This window comes from Cherax quadricarinatus, chromosome 63 (genome assembly GCF_038502225.1).
Source record: "Cherax quadricarinatus isolate ZL_2023a chromosome 63, ASM3850222v1, whole genome shotgun sequence".
NCBI lineage: Eukaryota > Metazoa > Arthropoda > Malacostraca > Decapoda > Parastacidae > Cherax > Cherax quadricarinatus.
Window position 1 is genome coordinate 13,559,677 of NC_091354.1, and position 20,000 is coordinate 13,579,676.

The 20,000-nt window shown below is 47.7% G+C and overlaps 1 protein-coding gene across 1 annotated transcript in view; it reads right to left on the reverse strand.

Moving 5' to 3' along the window:
- Ehbp1 (Eps15 homology domain containing protein-binding protein 1) overlaps positions 1–20,000 on the reverse strand; it is a 488,549-nt gene that overhangs the window by 132,728 nt on the left and 335,821 nt on the right. The gene's annotated exons all lie outside the window — the stretch shown is intronic.

Sequence of the window (20,000 nt, forward strand, 5' to 3'; positions counted from 1 at the left end):
AATACCTGAGGCTGCAACACCTGTTAACAGTGTACACAACAGTGATCTGTTGAGATAATACCTGAGGCTGCAACACCTGCTAACAGTGTACACAACAGTGATCTGTTGAGATAATACCTGAGGCTGTAACACCTGCTAACAGTGTACACAACAGTGATCTGTTGAGATAATACCTGAGGTTGCAACACCTGTTAACAGTGTACACAACAGTGATCTGTTGAGATAATACCTGAGGCTGCAACACCTGCTAATAGTGTACACAACAGTGATCTGTTGAGATAATACCTGAGGCTGTAACACCTGCTAACAGTGTACACAACAGTGATCTGTTGAGATAATACCTGAGGCTGTAACACCTGCTAACAGTGTACACAACAGTGATCTGTTGAGATAATACCTGAGGCTGCAACACCTGTTAACAGTGTACACAACAGTGATCTGTTGAGATAATACCTGAGGCTGCAACACCTGCTAACAGTGTACACAACAGTGATCTGTTGAGATAATACCTGAGGCTGTAACACCTGCTAACAGTGTACACAACAGTGATCTGTTGAGATAATACCTGAGGTTGCAACACCTGTTAACAGTGTACACAACAGTGATCTGTTGAGATAATACCTGAGGCTGCAACACCTGCTAACAGTGTACACAACAGTGATCTGTTGAGATAATACCTGAGGCTGTAACACCTGTTAACAGTGTACACAACAGTGATCTGTTGAGATAATACCTGAGGCTGCAACACCTGTTAACAGTGAACACAACAGTGATCTGTTGAGATAATACCTGAGGCTGCAACACCTGTTAACAGTGAACACAACAGTGATCTGTTGAGATAATACCTGAGGCTGCAACACCTGCTAACAGTGTACACAACAGTGATCTGCTGAGATAATACCTGAGGCTGTAACACCTGTTAACAGTGTACACAACAGTGATCTGTTGAGATAATACCTGAGGCTGCAACACCTGTTAACAGTGTACACAACAGTGATCTGTTGAGATAACACCTGAGGCTGCAACACCTGCTAACAGTGTACACAACAGTGATCTGCTGAGATAATACCTGAGGCTGTAACACCTGTTAACAGTGTACACAACAGTGATCTGTTGAGATAATACCTGAGGCTGCAACACCTGTTAACAGTGTACACAACAGTGATCTGTTGAGATAATACCTGAGGCTGCAACACCTGCTAACAGTGTACACAACAGTGATCTGCTGAGATAATACCTGAGGCTGTAACACCTGTTAACAGTGTACACAACAGTGATCTGTTGAGATAATACCTGAGGCTGCCACACCTGTTAACAGTGTACACAACAGTGATCTGTTGAGATAATACCTGAGGCTGCAACACCTGCTAACAGTGTACACAACAGTGATCTGTTGAGATAATACCTGAGGCTGTAACACCTGTTAACAGTGTACACAACAGTGATCTGTTGAGATAATACCTGAGGCTGTAACACCTGCTAACAGTGTACACAACAGTGATCTGTTGAGATAATACCTGAGGCTATAACACCTGTTAACAGTGTACACAACAGTGATCTGTTGAGATAATACCTGAGGCTGTAACACCTGCTAACAGTGTACACAACAGTGATCTGTTGAGATAATACCTGAGGTTGCAACACCTGTTAACAGTGTACACAACAGTGATCTGTTGAGATAATACCTGAGGCTGCAACACCTGCTAACAGTGTACACAACAGTGATCTGTTGAGATAATACCTGAGGCTGTAACACCTGCTAACAGTGTACACAACAGTGATCTGTTGAGATAATACCTGAGGCTGTAACACCTGCTAACAGTGTACACAACAGTGATCTGTTGAGATAATACCTGAGGCTGCAACACCTGTTAACAGTGTACACAACAGTGATCTGTTGAGATAATACCTGAGGCTGCAACACCTGCTAACAGTGTACACAACAGTGATCTGTTGAGATAATACCTGAGGCTGTAACACCTGCTAACAGTGTACACAACAGTGATCTGTTGAGATAATACCTGAGGTTGCAACACCTGTTAACAGTGTACACAACAGTGATCTGTTGAGATAATACCTGAGGCTGCAACACCTGCTAACAGTGTACACAACAGTGATCTGTTGAGATAATACCTGAGGCTGTAACACCTGCTAACAGTGTACACAACAGTGATCTGTTGAGATAATACCTGAGGCTGTAACACCTGTTAACAGTGTACACAACAGTGATCTGTTGAGATAATACCTGAGGCTGCAAAACCTGCTAACAGTGTACACAACAGTGATCTGCTGAGATAATACCTGAGGCTGTAACACCTGTTAACAGTGTACACAACAGTGATCTGTTGAGATAATACCTGAGGCTGCAACACCTGTTAACAGTGTACACAACAGTGATCTGTTGAGATAACACCTGAGGCTGCAACACCTGCTAACAGTGTACACAACAGTGATCTGCTGAGATAATACCTGAGGCTGTAACACCTGTTAACAGTGTACACAACAGTGATCTGTTGAGATAATACCTGAGGCTGCAACACCTGTTAACAGTGTACACAACAGTGATCTGTTGAGATAATACCTGAGGCTGCAACACCTGCTAACAGTGTACACAACAGTGATCTGCTGAGATAATACCTGAGGCTGTAACACCTGTTAACAGTGTACACAACAGTGATCTGTTGAGATAATACCTGAGGCTGCCACACCTGTTAACAGTGTACACAACAGTGATCTGTTGAGATAATACCTGAGGCTGCAACACCTGCTAACAGTGTACACAACAGTGATCTGTTGAGATAATACCTGAGGCTGTAACACCTGTTAACAGTGTACACAACAGTGATCTGTTGAGATAATACCTGAGGCTGTAACACCTGCTAACAGTGTACACAACAGTGATCTGTTGAGATAATACCTGAGGCTGTAACACCTGTTAACAGTGTACACAACAGTGATCTGTTGAGATAATACCTGAGGCTGTAACACCTGCTAACAGTGTACACAACAGTGATCTGTTGAGATAATACCTGAGGTTGCAACACCTGTTAACAGTGTACACAACAGTGATCTGTTGAGATAATACCTGAGGCTGCAACACCTGCTAACAGTGTACACAACAGTGATCTGTTGAGATAATACCTGAGGCTGTAACACCTGCTAACAGTGTACACAACAGTGATCTGTTGAGATAATACCTGAGGCTGTAACACCTGCTAACAGTGTACACAACAGTGATCTGTTGAGATAATACCTGAGGCTGCAACACCTGTTAACAGTGTACACAACAGTGATCTGTTGAGATAATACCTGAGGCTGCAACACCTGCTAACAGTGTACATAACAGTGATCTGTTGAGATAATACCTGAGGCTGTAACACCTGCTAACAGTGTACACAACAGTGATCTGTTGAGATAATACCTGAGGCTGCAACACCTGCTAACAGTGTACACAACAGTGATCTGTTGAGATAATACCTGAGGCTGTAACACCTGCTAACAGTGTACACAACAGTGATCTGTTGAGATAATACCTGAGGCTGTAACACCTGCTAACAGTGTACACAACAGTGATCTGTTGAGATAATACCTGAGGCTGCAACACCTGTTAACAGTGTACACAACAGTGATCTGTTGAGATAATACCTGAGGCTGCAACACCTGCTAACAGTGTACACAACAGTGATCTGCTGAGATAATACCTGAGGCTGTAACACCTGTTAACAGTGTACACAACAGTGATCTGTTGAGATAATACCTGAGGCTGCAACACCTGTTAACAGTGTACACAACAGTGATCTGTTGAGATAATACCTGAGGCTGCAACACCTGCTAACAGTGTACACAACAGTGATATGCTGAGATAATACCTGAGGCTGTAACACCTGTTAACAGTGTACACAACAGTGATCTGTTGAGATAATACCTGAGGCTGCAACACCTGCTAACAGTGTACACAACAGTGATCTGCTGAGATAATACCTGAGGCTGTAACACCTGTTAACAGTGTACACAACAGTGATCTGTTGAGATAATACCTGAGGCTGCAACACCTGTTAACAGTGTACACAACAGTGATCTGTTGAGATAATACCTGAGGCTGCAACACCTGCTAACAGTGTACACAACAGTGATCTGTTGAGATAATACCTGAGGCTGTAACACCTGTTAACAGTGTACACAACAGTGATCTGTTGAGATAATACCTGAGGCTGCAACATCTGCTAACAGTGTACACAACAGTGATCTGTTGAGATAATACCTGAGGCTGCAACACCTGCTAACAGTGTACACAACAGTGATCTGTTGAGATAATACCTGAGGCTGTAACACCTGCTAACAGTGTACACAACAGTGATCTGTTGAGATAATACCTGAGGCTGCAACACCTGTTAACAGTGTACACAACAGTGATCTGTTGAGATAATACCTGAGGCTGCAACACCTGCTAACAGTGTACACAACAGTGATCTGTTGAGATAATACCTGAGGCTGTAACACCTGTTAACAGTGTACACAACAGTGATCTGTTGAGATAATACCTGAGGCTGCAACACCTGTTAACAGTGAACACAACAGTGATCTGTTGAGATAATACCTGAGGCTGCAACACCTGTTAACAGTGAACACAACAGTGATCTGTTGAGATAATACCTGAGGCTGCAACACCTGCTAACAGTGTACACAACAGTGATCTGCTGAGATAATACCTGAGGCTGTAACACCTGTTAACAGTGTACACAACAGTGATCTGTTGAGATAATACCTGAGGCTGCAACACCTGTTAACAGTGTACACAACAGTGATCTGTTGAGATAACACCTGAGGCTGCAACACCTGCTAACAGTGTACACAACAGTGATCTGCTGAGATAATACCTGAGGCTGTAACACCTGTTAACAGTGTACACAACAGTGATCTGTTGAGATAATACCTGAGGCTGCAACACCTGTTAACAGTGTACACAACAGTGATCTGTTGAGATAATACCTGAGGCTGCAACACCTGCTAACAGTGTACACAACAGTGATCTGTTGAGATAATACCTGAGGCTGTAACACCTGATAACAGTGTACACAACAGTGATCTGTTGAGATAATACCTGAGGCTGCCACACCTGTTAACAGTGTACACAACAGTGATCTGTTGAGATAATACCTGAGGCTGCAACACCTGCTAACAGTGTACACAACAGTGATCTGTTGAGATAATACCTGAGGCTGTAACACCTGCTAACAGTGTACACAACAGTGATCTGTTGAGATAATACCTGAGGCTGTAACACCTGCTAACAGTGTACACAACAGTGATCTGTTGAGATAATACCTGAGGTTGCAACACCTGTTAACAGTGTACACAACAGTGATCTGTTGAGATAATACCTGAGGCTGCAACACCTGCTAACAGTGTACACAACAGTGATCTGTTGAGATAATACCTGAGGCTGTAACACCTGCTAACAGTGTACACAACAGTGATCTGTTGAGATAATACCTGAGGCTGTAACACCTGCTAACAGTGTACACAACAGTGATCTGTTGAGATAATACCTGAGGCTGCAACACCTGTTAACAGTGTACACAACAGTGATCTGTTGAGATAATACCTGAGGCTGCAACACCTGCTAACAGTGTACACAACAGTGATCTGTTGAGATAATACCTGAGGCTGTAACACCTGTTAACAGTGTACACAACAGTGATCTGTTGAGATAATACCTGAGGCTGCAACACCTGTTAACAGTGTACACAACAGTGATCTGTTGAGATAATACCTGAGGCTGCAACACCTGCTAACAGTGTACACAACAGTGATCTGCTGAGATAATACCTGAGGCTGTAACACCTGTTAACAGTGTACACAACAGTGATCTGTTGAGATAATACCTGAGGCTGCAACACCTGTTAACAGTGTACACAACAGTGATCTGTTGAGATAATACCTGAGGCTGCAACACCTGCTAACAGTGTACACAACAGTGATCTGCTGAGATAATACCTGAGGCTGTAACACCTGTTAACAGTGTACACAACAGTGATCTGTTGAGATAATACCTGAGGCTGCAACACCTGTTAACAGTGTACACAACAGTGATCTGTTGAGATAACACCTGAGGCTGCAACAGTGTGTATCTGTTGAGAACACCTGTTAACAGTACACAACAGTGATCTGTTGAGATAATACTGAGGCTGCAACACCTGTTAACAGTGTACACAACAGTGATCTGTTGAGATAATACCTGAGGCTGCAACACCTGCTAACAGTGTACACAACAGTGATCTGCTGAGATAATACCTGAGGCTGTAACACCTGTTAACAGTGTACACAACAGTGATCTGTTGAGATAATACCTGAGGCTGCCACACCTGTTAACAGTGTACACAACAGTGATCTGTTGAGATAATACCTGAGGCTGCAACACCTGCTAACAGTGTACACAACAGTGATCTGTTGAGATAATACCTGAGGCTGTAACACCTGTTAACAGTGTACACAACAGTGATCTGTTGAGATAATACCTGAGGCTGTAACACCTGCTAACAGTGTACACAACAGTGATCTGTTGAGATAATACCTGAGGCTGTAACACCTGTTAACAGTGTACACAACAGTGATCTGTTGAGATAATACCTGAGGCTGTAACACCTGCTAACAGTGTACACAACAGTGATCTGTTGAGATAATACCTGAGGTTGCAACACCTGTTAACAGTGTACACAACAGTGATCTGTTGAGATAATACCTGAGGCTGCAACACCTGCTAACAGTGTACACAACAGTGATCTGTTGAGATAATACCTGAGGCTGTAACACCTGCTAACAGTGTACACAACAGTGATCTGTTGAGATAATACCTGAGGCTGTAACACCTGCTAACAGTGTACACAACAGTGATCTGTTGAGATAATACCTGAGGCTGCAACACCTGTTAACAGTGTACACAACAGTGATCTGTTGAGATAATACCTGAGGCTGCAACACCTGCTAACAGTGTACATAACAGTGATCTGTTGAGATAATACCTGAGGCTGTAACACCTGCTAACAGTGTACACAACAGTGATCTGTTGAGATAATACCTGAGGCTGCAACACCTGCTAACAGTGTACACAACAGTGATCTGTTGAGATAATACCTGAGGCTGTAACACCTGCTAACAGTGTACACAACAGTGATCTGTTGAGATAATACCTGAGGCTGTAACACCTGCTAACAGTGTACACAACAGTGATCTGTTGAGATAATACCTGAGGCTGCAACACCTGTTAACAGTGTACACAACAGTGATCTGTTGAGATAATACCTGAGGCTGCAACACCTGCTAACAGTGTACACAACAGTGATCTGCTGAGATAATACCTGAGGCTGTAACACCTGTTAACAGTGTACACAACAGTGATCTGTTGAGATAATACCTGAGGCTGCAACACCTGTTAACAGTGTACACAACAGTGATCTGTTGAGATAATACCTGAGGCTGCAACACCTGCTAACAGTGTACACAACAGTGATATGCTGAGATAATACCTGAGGCTGTAACACCTGTTAACAGTGTACACAACAGTGATCTGTTGAGATAATACCTGAGGCTGCAACACCTGCTAACAGTGTACACAACAGTGATCTGCTGAGATAATACCTGAGGCTGTAACACCTGTTAACAGTGTACACAACAGTGATCTGTTGAGATAATACCTGAGGCTGCAACACCTGTTAACAGTGTACACAACAGTGATCTGTTGAGATAATACCTGAGGCTGCAACACCTGCTAACAGTGTACACAACAGTGATCTGTTGAGATAATACCTGAGGCTGTAACACCTGTTAACAGTGTACACAACAGTGATCTGTTGAGATAATACCTGAGGCTGCAACATCTGCTAACAGTGTACACAACAGTGATCTGTTGAGATAATACCTGAGGCTGCAACACCTGCTAACAGTGTACACAACAGTGATCTGTTGAGATAATACCTGAGGCTGCAACACCTGTTAACAGTGTACACAACAGTGATCTGCTGAGATAATACCTGAGGCTGTAACACCTGTTAACAGTGTACACAACAGTGATCTGTTGAGATAATACCTGAGGCTGCAACACCTGTTAACAGTGTACACAACAGTGATCTGTTGAGATAATACCTGTGGCTGCAACACCTGTTAACAGTGTACACAACAGTGATCTGCTGAGATAATACCTGAGGCTGTAACACCTGTTAACAGTGTACACAACAGTGATCTGTTGAGATAATACCTGAGGCTGCAACACCTGTTAACAGTGTACACAACAGTGATCTGTTGAGATAATACCTGAGGCTGCAACACCTGTTAACAGTGTACACAACAGTGATCTGTTGAGATAATACCTGAGGCTGCAACACCTGTTAACAGTGTACACAACAGTGATCTGCTGAGGTAATACCTGAGGCTGCAACACCTGGTAACAGTGTGGTGGTGGTGGGGAGGTGTAGTGTGGTGGTTGGGGCAAGTGTAGTGTGGTGGTGGTGGGCAGGTGTAGTGTGGTGATGGTGGGCGGGTGTAGTGTGGTGGTGGTGGGCAGGTGTAGTGTGGCGGAGGCGGGCGGGTGTAGTGTGGTGGTGGTGGTGGGCAGGTGCTGCATGGTGGTGGTGGTGGGCAGGTGGAGTGGTGGTGGTGGTGGGCAGGAGCTGTGTGGTGGTGGTAGTGGGCGGGTGTAGTATGGTGGTGGTGGGCAGGTGTAGTGCGGTGGTGGTGGGCAGGTGCTGCATGGTGGTGGTGGGAAAGTGTAGCGTGGTAGTGGTGTCATGTAGGGGGGTAATGATTAGGGGAATATGGGAGTAAGAGGAGGGAATTAGTAGGTAGGGGACAGCCGAGGCAGTAGGAGGGATTTGTGCGGAGGTAGGTAATATGAGGTCACTGGTGACTACAACTTCACCTCTCATTACTCTACCCACCACTCCACACTACTCACCCTCTCACTACTTTAACTAAACATAAATAAATGGAGAAAATAACGGGGACAGTGAATATTACTATTCTACTCAAACACAGTTTATTATTAAGTCCTTGTACAATAATATATTTGGGAACAGGAGAACATTATTGAGGTTTAGATAAATGGGATGGTACACATAAGCAGTGAGACAGGGAACACAATCAACTTGACGAAAATGAATATAACTTACAATATAGTACAGAGGACAGTTCATCACAGGAACTAAGCCCCAGGTCCCAAGACCTACACAGCACGAGTACTGCTCCAAGCCAGTACTCTGCCCACTGCCTCCAACAGTCTCCTCCAGAGACTTCAGCAGCCTTCTCCCGAGCCCTGCACCCCAGCAGCAGCTCCGCTCGAAGTCTCTGCTCAGGAGCTCTGCACCCCAGCAGCAGCTCCGCTCGAATCTCCTGATCATGCTCTTCCTTGGGCTTTTATGGTGGTCCAAGCACCCTCCACAATGAGGTGTGCACACGTGGTGTTGATCTGACGTCGAGGTCTGACGCCGTCCAGAACAAAAGACCTCAGTCTTAAGCCGGAAAGGCGTGTCTCTGACAGACATTTGCCAAGGCAAGGTGACCATATAATTGGTTAAATTAGGTCTCCCCAGAGACCTCACAAGCCCAGCTGGACTACATCACAGTGGTGGGCGGGTTTAGTGTGGTGGTAGGCGGGTGTAATGTGGTGGTGGTTGGCGGGTGTAGTGTGGTGGTGGTGGGCGGGTGTAGTGTGGTGGTGGGAGGGTGTAGTGTGGTGGTGGTGGGTAGGTACTGTGTGGTGGTGGTGGGCAGGTGTAGTGTGGTGGTGGTGGGCAGTAGTAGTGTGGTGGTGGTGGTGGTGGGCAGGTGTAGTGTGGTGGTGGTGGGCAGGTGTAGTGTGGTGGTGGTGGGCGGGCGTAGTGTCGTGGTGGTGGGTAGATGCTGTGTGGTGGTGGGCAGGTATAGTGTGGTGGTGGCGGGCAGGAGTAGTGTGGTGGTGGTGGGCAGGTGGTGGTGGCGGACTGGGGTAGTGTGGTGGTGGCGGGCTGGTGTAGTGTGGTGGTGGCGGGCTGGTGTAGTGTAGTGGTGGGCAGGGGTAGTGTGGTGGTGGGCAGTAGTAGTAGGTGGTGGGCAGGTGTAGTATGGTGGTGGCGGGCTGGTGTAGTGTGGTAGTGGTGGGCAGGTGTAGTGTGGTGGTGGGCAGATGTAGTGTGGTGGCGGGATGGTGTAGTGTGGTAGTGGTGGGCAGGTGTAGTGTGGTGGCGGGCTGGTGTAGTGTGGTGGCGGGCTGGTGTATTGTGGTGGCGGGCTGGTGTAGTGTGGTAGTGGTGGGCAGGTGTAGTGTGGTAGTGGTGGGCAGGTGTAGTGTGGTGGCGGGCTGGTGTAGTGTGGTGGCGGGCTGGTGTATTGTGGTGGCGGGCTGGTGCAGTGTGGTAGTGGTGGTCAGGTGTAGTGTGGTAGTGGTGCGCAGCTCTAGTTTGGTGGTAAGCAGGTGTAGTGTGGTAGTGGTGGGCTGGTGTGGTAGTGGTTGGCAGGTGTAGTGTGGTAGTGGTAGTGGTTGACAGGTGTAGTGTGGTGGCAGGCTGGTGAAGTGTGGTGGTGGGCAAGTGTGGTGTGGTGGTGGGCTGGTGTAGTGTGGTAGTGGTGGGCAGGTGAAGTGTGGTAGTGGTGGGCAGGTGTAGTGTGGTAGTGGTGGGCAGGTGTAGTGTGGTAGTGGTGGGCAGGTGTAGTGTGGTGGCGGGCAGGTGTAGTGTGGTGGTGGTGGGCAGGTGTAGTGTGGTGATGGTGGTGGCGGGCAGGTGTAGTGTGGTAGTGGTGGGCAGGTGTAGTGTGGTAGTGGTGGGCTGGTGTAGTGTGGTAGTGGTGGGCAGGTGTAATGTGGTGGTGGGCAGGTATAGTGTGGTAGTGGTGGGCAGGTGTAGTGTGGTGGTGGGCAGGTGTAGTTTGGTGGTGGGCTGGTGTAGTGTGGTAGTGGTGGGCAGGTGTAGTGTGGTGGTGGGCAGGAGTAGTGTGGTAGTGGTGGGCAGGCGTAGTGTGGTGGTGGGCAGGTGTAGTGTGGTGGTGGGCAGGTGTAGTGTGGTGGTGGGCAGGTGTAGTGTGGTGGTGGGCTAGTGTAGTGTGGTAGTGGTGGGCAGGTGTAGTGTGGTGGTGGGCAGGTGTAGTGTGGTAGTGGTGGGCAGTCGTAGTGTGGTGGTGGGATGGTGTAGTGTGGTGGTGGGCAGGTGTAGTGTGGTGGTGGGCAGGTGTAGTGTGGTAGTGGTTGACAGGTGTAGTGTGGTGGCGGGCTGGTGAAGTGTGGTGGTGGGCAGGTGTAATGTGGTAGTGGTGGGCAGGTGTGGTGTGGTGGTGGGCTGGTGTAGTGTGGTAGTGGTGGGCTGGTGTAGTGTGGTAGTGGTGGGCAGGTGTAGTGTGGTAGTGGTGGGCAGGTGTAGTGTGGTGGCGGGCTGGTGTAGTGTGGTACTGGTGGGCAGGTGTAGTGTGGTGGTGGTGGGCAGGTGTAGTGTGGTGGTGGTGGCGGGCAGGTGTAGTGTGTTAGTGGTGGGCAGCTGTAGTGTGGTGGTGGGCAGGTGTAGTGTGGTAGTGGTGGGCTGGTGTAGTGTGGTGGTGGTGGGCAGGTGCAGTGTGGTGGTGGGCAGGTGTAGTGTGGTAGTGGTGGGCAAGTGTAGTGTGGTAGTGGTGGGCAGGTGTAGTGTGGTAGTGGTGGGCAGGTGTACTGTGGTAGTGGTGGGCTGGTGTAGTTTGGCAGAGGTGGGCAGGTGTAGTGTGGTGGTGGGCAGGTGTAGTGTGGTGGTGGTGGGCAGGTGTAGTGTGGTAGTAGTGGGCAGGTGTAGTGTGGTAGTGGTGGGCAGGTGTAGTGTGGTAGTGGTGGGCTGGTGTAGTTTGGTGGTGGTGGGCAGGTGTAGTGTGGTGGTGGTGGGCAGGTGTACTGTGGTAGTGGTGGGCAGGTGTAGCGTGGTAGTGGTGGGCTGGTGTAGTTTGTTAGAGGTGGGCAGGTGTAGTGTGGTGGTGGGTAGGTGTAGTGTGGTGGTGGGCAGGTGTAGTGTGGTGGTGGTGGGCTGGTGGAGTTTGGTGGTGGTGGCGGGCAGGTGTAGTGTGTTAGTGGTGGGCAGCTGTAGTGTGGTGGTGGGCAGGTGTAGTGTGGTAGTGGTGGGCTGGTGTAGTGTGGTGGTGGTGGGCAGGTGCAGTGTGGTGGTGGGCAGGTGTAGTGTGGTAGTGGTGGGCAAGTGTAGTGTGGTAGTGGTGGACAGGTGTAGTGTGGTAGTGGTGGGCAGGTGTACTGTGGTAGTGGTGGGCTGGTGTAGTTTGGCAGAGGTGGGCAGGTGTAGTGTGGTGGTGGGCAGGTGTAGTGTGGTGGTGGTGGGCAGGTGTAGTGTGGTAGTAGTGGGCAGGTGTAGTGTGGTAGTGGTGGGCAGGTGTAGTGTGGTAGTGGTGGGCTGGTGTAGTTTGGTGGTGGTGGGCAGGTGTAGTGTGGTGGTGGTGGGCAGGTGTACTGTGGTAGTGGTGGGCAGGTGTAGCGTGGTAGTGGTGGGCTGGTGTAGTTTGTTAGAGGTGGGCAGGTGTAGTGTGGTGGTGGGTAGGTGTAGTGTGGTGGTGGTGGGCAGGTGTAGTGTGGTGGTGGTGGGCAGGTGTAGTGTGGTAGTGGTGGGCAGGTGTAGTTTGGTAGAGGTGGGCAGGTGTAGTGTGGTGGTGGTGGGCAGGTGTAGTGTGGTAGTGCTGGGCTGGTGTAGTTTGGTAGAGGTGGGCAGGTGTAGTGTGGTGGTGGTGGGCAGGTGTAGTGTGGTTGTGGTGGGCAGGTGTAGTGTGGTAGTGGTTGGCAGGTGTAGTGTGGTGGTGGTGGTCTGGTGTAGTTTGGTAGAGGTTGGCAGGTGTAGTGTGGTGGTGGTGGGCAGGAGTAGTGTGGTAGTGGTGGGCAGGTGTAGTTTGGTAGAGGTGGGCAGGTGTAGTGTGGTGTTGGTGGGCAGGTGTAGTGTGGTAGTGGTGGGCAGGTGTAGTGTGGTAGTGGTGGGAAGGTGTGGTAGTGGTGGGCAGGTGTAGTGTGGTAGTGGTGGGAAGGTGTAGTGTGGTAGTGGTGGGAAGGTGTAGTGTGGTAGTGGTGGGCAGGTGTAGTGTGGTAGTGGTGGGCAGGTGTAGTGTGGTGGTGGTGGGCAGGTGTAGTGTGGTAGTGGTGGGCAGGTGTAGTTTGGTAGAGGTGGGCAGGTGTAGTGTGGTGGTGGTGGGCAGGTGTAGTGTGGTAGTGCTGGGCTGGTGTAGTTTGGTAGAGGTGGGCAGGTGTAGTGTGGTGGTGGTGGGCAGGTGTAGTGTGGTAGTGGTGGGCAGGTGTAGTGTGGTAGTGTTTGGCAGGTGTAGTGTGGTGGTGGTGGTGGTCTGGTGTAGTTTGGTAGAGGTTGGCAGGTGTAGTGTGGTGGTGGTGGGCAGGAGTAGTGTGGTAGTGGTGGGCAGGTGTAGTTTGGTAGAGGTGGGCAGGTGTAGTGTGGTGGTGGTGGGCAGGTGTAGTGTGGTAGTGGTGGGCAGGTGTAGTGTGGTAGTGGTGGGCAGGTGTAGTGTGGTAGTGGTGGGAAGGTGTGGTAGTGGTGGGCAGGTGTAGTGTGGTAGTGGTGGGAAGGTGTAGTGTGGTAGTGGTGGGCAGGTGTAGTGTGGTAGTGGTGGGCAGGTGTAGTGTGGTAGTGGTGGGCAGGTGTAGTGTGGTAGTGGTGGGCAGGTGTAGTGTGGTAGTGGTGGGCCACACCCAAGGTCCAAAACCTCAAATATTTACACCACACGACCTGGGAAGCCACGACACTTACACTTATTGCTCACTTACCACACTTGTACACTCAGTCACTACTCAACATTTGTACACTTACTGCTCACAACACTTGTACACTTAGGGTAAGTGCTCACTTACAACACTTGTACATTTACAGTCACTGCTGACTTATGACACTAATACACTTAGTCAAGTACCTTGTGTGCACTTCGTCTCATCATGCAACAGCAACAATCATCCCTTTCAGGGTGTAACTGGGGGTGTTGCCTTGAACCTGGTGAGGGCTCTTGATCTGGAAGGAACTGGAGTTACCCTCCCTCCCCTTGGGTCAACCCTGATTACTTCCTATTCCTAAGGCGCTGTATAATTCTTACGACGTAATAATAACAATAATAATAATTTTAACAATTTTAATGATAATCTCCATGGGGAAGTGGAGAAGAATTCTTCCAAGTCATGCGTGTCGTGAGAGGCGACTAAAGTGCTGGGAGCAAGGCGCTAGTAACCACTTCTCCTGTATACATTACTACATATAAAAAGAAGAAAAAAAGCGTTTCTTCTTTTTCAGGTCACCCTGTGTTGGTGAGATATAGCCAGTGTGTTAAAAAAACATATAACAATTTATTATTAATAAATTTATCCTTAAAATGACCATTTATGAACGACATAAATGAAGAGAACGGTGATTTTGCAATGTTACCCATGATGCAGCACCTCCACTAACTCATCATAACATTACTCAAAGTTCCCTTTACTTCCCTGTCCTGACTCCAACGTTCATCTTATGCTATAACAGCTTTAGATCATTTCTCTGCATACGACTTTTGTGTGTGTGACGTTAACCTCAATTAACCAACCTGAATTAATTATAGCATACATTAACACCAAGAAACGCATTGTTACGTAAAGTCGAGATTAGTTTAAGGAGTGATGAGGAGTCCACTAAGAAGACCGAGGCAGAGAACAGATCACAATAACATTTCAGTATCACCGTAGCTTTTTTTCCACGATTTTAAGTCGAAGTAAAACCTTTTCGTTCGTTTAGGAGGATGGATTGTATATAAGAGACTGGGTGACAGGTTCATCACGGTCATCTTACAACAGATTTACCCACCCACCAGTAAATATGTTCATCCATCCATTTGATGGATGATCCCCAGGTAAGCAGTCACCGACTGCCTCACTGCACGGATGGAACTTTTGCTTGTTTCTCACTTTTATCAATTTAATAATGTCCCACGTCCACCCACCGTACCTCATATATACACGGAACTAAGAAGAACTAGGAAGACTCGCGTTAGGATCAGAAAGGAAGCAAAAAGATAACGTGAAAATGACAGAGAAGGGGAAAAACAGCAGCGAAGGTGATGCATATGCCTGAATATGACAGTAAGGAACCAGGCAGTAAGACTTCAGAAAGATGAATGTTAACTGACAAAGGACGACAGAGAGGTACGTGCAGAAAAGAACAGGGTGTTCAAAGAGGTTTTCAAGGAATCAATCAGGAAACCAAGAGAAGGGAAAACAAGGAACGAATAAACACAGAAAAAAGGATATAAAAAAAAAGACTAATGAACAAGTGAAAGGGTTCGTAATCCAAATATATACATCGAAATTAACTAAACAAGATAGGATAACACAAGGCAAGAAAAACTCACCTTACAACGAGGGTTGAACCACCGAACCGGTCACAAGTTGAGCAAACTGCCAAACAACTGGAAAACATCGTATATAATCCCATTATACAAAAGGTAAATATTAAGCATTGATGTATAGAACTGTGTTGATGACAAGTGGTCAAGCTATTAGAAAAGATAATAAGGAAGAGTCCAATAACAGCACCCAGGAAGACATGGACGCACAATAACAGCACCCAGGAAGACATGGACACAAAATAACAGCACCCAGGAAGACATGGACGCACAATAACAGCACCCAGGAAGACATGGACACATAATAACAGCACCCAGGAAGACATGGACACACAACAACAGCACCCAGGAAGACATGGACACACAATAACAGCACCCAGGAAGACATGGACACAATAACAGCACCCAAGAAGACATGGACACACAACAACAGCACCCAGGAAGACATGGACACAATAACAGCACCCAGGAAGACATGGACACACAATAACAGCACCCAGGAAGACATGGACACACAATAACAGCACCCAGGAAGACATGGACACACAATAACAGCACCCAGGAAGACATGGACACACAATAGCAACACTCAGGAAGACATGGACAAACAATAACAGCACCCAGGAAGACATGGACACACAATAACAGCACCCAGGAAGACATGGACACATAATAACAGCACCCAGGAAGACATGGACACACAATAACAACACTCAGGAAGACATGGACACACAATAACAGCACTCAGGAAGACATGGACACACAATAACAGCACTCAGGAAGACATGGACACACAACAACAGCACCCAGGAAGACATGGACACATAATAACAGCACCCAGGAAGACATGGACACACAATAACAGCACCCAGGAAGACATGGACACACAATAACAGCACCCAGGAAGACATGGACACACAATAACAGCACTCAGGAAGACATGGACACATAATAACAACACCCAGGAAGACATGGACACATAATAACAGCACCCAGGAAGACATGGACACACAATAACAGCACCCAGGAAGACATGGACACACAATAACAGCACTCAGGAAGACATGGACACACAATAACAACACTCAGGAAGACATGGACACACAACAACAGCACCCAGGAAGACATGGACACACAATAACAACACCCAGGAAGACATGGACACATAATAACAGCACCCAGGAAGACATGGACACACAATAACAGCACCCAGGAAGACATGGACACACAATAACAGCACCCAGGAAGACATGGACACACAATAACAACACTCAGGAAGACATGGACACACAACAACAGCACCCAGGAAGACATGGACACAATAACAGCACCCAAGAAGACATGGACACACAACAACAGCACCCAGGAAAACATGGACACAATAACAGCACCCAGGAAGACATGGACACACAACAACAGCACCCAGGAAGACATGGACACAATAACAGCACCCAGGAAGACATGGACACACAACAACAGCACCCTGGAAGACATGGACACAATAACAGCACCCAGGAAGACATGGACACACAATAACAACACTCAGGAAGACATGGACACACAATAACAGCACCCAGGAAGACATGGATACACAATAACAACACTCAGGAAGACATGGACACACAATAACAACACCCAGGAAGACATGGACACACAATAACAACACCCAGGAAGACATGGACACACAATAACAGCACTCAGGAAGACATGGACACACAATAACAACACTCAGGAAGACATGGACACACAATAACAACACCCAGGAAGACATGGACACACAATAACAGCACTCAGGAAGACATGGACACACAATAACAACACTCAGGAAGACATGGACACACAATAACAACACCCAGGAAGACATGGACACACAATAACAGCACCCAGTAAGACATGGACACACAATAACAGCACTCAGGAAGACATGGACACACAATAACAACACTCAGGAAGACATGGACACACAATAACAACACTCAGGAAGACATGGACACACAATAACAGCACCCAGGAAGACATGGACACACAATAACAACACTCAGGAAGACATGGACACACAATAACAACACTCAGGAAGACATGGACACACAATAACAACACTCAGGAAGACATGGACACACAATAACAGCACCCAGGAAGACATGGACACACAATAACAACACTCAGGAAGACATGGACACACAATAACAACACCCAGGAAGACATGGACACACAATAACAACACCCAGGAAGACATGGACACACAATAACAGCACCCAGGAAGACATCACACAATAACAACACTCAGGAAGACATGGACACACAATAACAACACTCAGGAAGACATGGACACACAATAACAACACTCAGGAAGACATGGACACACAATAACAGCACCCAGGAAGACATGGACACACAATAACAGCACTCAGGAAGACATGGACACACAATAACAGCACTCAGGAAGACATGGGCACACACTAACAGCACCCAGGAAGACATAGACACACAATAACAGCACTCAGGAAGACATGGACACACAACAACACTCAGGAAGACACGAACACATAACAGCACCCAGGAAGACACGAACACATAATAACAGCACTCAGGAAGACATGAGAACCAACACTGGTTGAGATGGTAAATCCTGCCTCAGAAGTCTGCTCGAGTTGCATGTTGTAGTAACGGGAATAAAACATAAAGGAGAGGCTTGGGAAGACTGCATCTTCCTAGGCTGTCAGAGAGCATTTGACACAGTACCAGACAGGAGGTTACTATGATGCCACCCACAGCAGTGCCATCGTCTGCACAAAGAAGTGTCTCCACAGCAGTGCAGGCAGTGCCATCATCTGCACAAAGCGTCTCCACACACACAGCAGTGCCATTGTCTGCACAAAGAAGTGTCTCCACAGCAGTGCAGGCAGAACCATCATCTGCACAAAGCGTCTCCACACACACAGCAGTGCCATCATCTGCACAAAGTGTCTCAATTCACAGCAGTGCTAGCAGTGCTCTCGTCTGCAAAAAAGTGACTCCTTTCACAGTAGTGTCAGTGTCATAGAGTGCCAGGCAGTGCCATCATATGCACCTTCAAAAAAAGTCTCCACACACACCAGTGCCAGACAGTGCCAGTGCCAGACAGTGCCATCTGCACAAGGAAGCGTCTCCATCCACAAAAATCTCTTTCATTTGCTCGTCTATGAATGCAAATGAGTCGCCCGCCAGGGTTTATTGTTTTGAAACTCGCCGCCCACTGCCGCCCTCACACCCATCTTGTCCAGCCCCGCCCGTCACAGGCACCCCATCAACAACAACAACAGTAATCACCACAATCACCATCAAAAATACAATAACAATCGCCACCACCGTCAATACTACTACTACTACTACTACTACTACTACTACTACTACTACTACTACTACTACTACCACCACCACCACCACCAACACCACCACATACTCATACCACCACCCTAACTACCACAACCACTATCCCAACAACCACTACCCCAACAACCACTACCACGACCACAACCATTAACACCACACCCAACCACCAACACCACTACTACCAACACCACCCCTAACCACTACCAACACCACCCCTAACCACTACCAACACCACCCCTAACCACTACCAACACCACCCCCAACCACCACCCCCAACCACCCCAATCACTATCAACACTACTACCCTAACCACCACCACCGCTACAACTACCAACAGTAACACCTACAGAATCACCAAGACCACTATTACTACAACTACAGCCACGCCCATCCCCAAAAAGAAACAGAGAGGAAGAAGGAGAGACAGACAGACAGACAGAGACAGACAGGCAGAAATTTGCACAATTATATATATAAACAAAGGAGGGAGAGAAAGAGGGAAGAGAGGGAGAGAAAGCAAAAGGAGGAAAGAAAGGGAGGAGAAAGAGAGACAAGAAATCGGGTAGAAGGAAGCGTTAAGAGGTGGGAAAGGGGAAGTACGGGAAGAAGAAAAACGAGAAGGAGAGACAGGAAGGAGGGAGGAATGAGTCATGAAGGGAAAAGATGAGTCAAGGGGAGAAGGGAGGGAGGGAAGATGGGAGGAGGAAAGACGGTAGGAGGGGGTAGGGGTGGCACACTTCCTGCTACTGACGCCACTGCCATAACAGCTAATATAAGCCTTAATAATCACTAGGACAACCAGGCGAAACAATTATCATTAACCCTACAACACACACACACACACACACACACACACACACACACACACACACACACACACACGAGAGAGAGGGCCCAGTAGCAACCGGTGAAGAGGCGGGGCCAGGAGCTAAGACTCGACCCCTGCAACAACAAATAGGTGAGTACACACACACACACCACAACACACACACACCACAACACACACACACACCACAACACACACACACACCACAACACACACATACACCACAACACACACCACACACACACACACACACCACACACACACACACCACACACCACACACACACACACACACCACACACACACACACACACCACACACACACACACCACACACACACACACCACACACACACACACACACACACCACAACACACAAACACACACACATCACACACACACCACACACACACACACACACACCACACACACACACACACACACACACACAC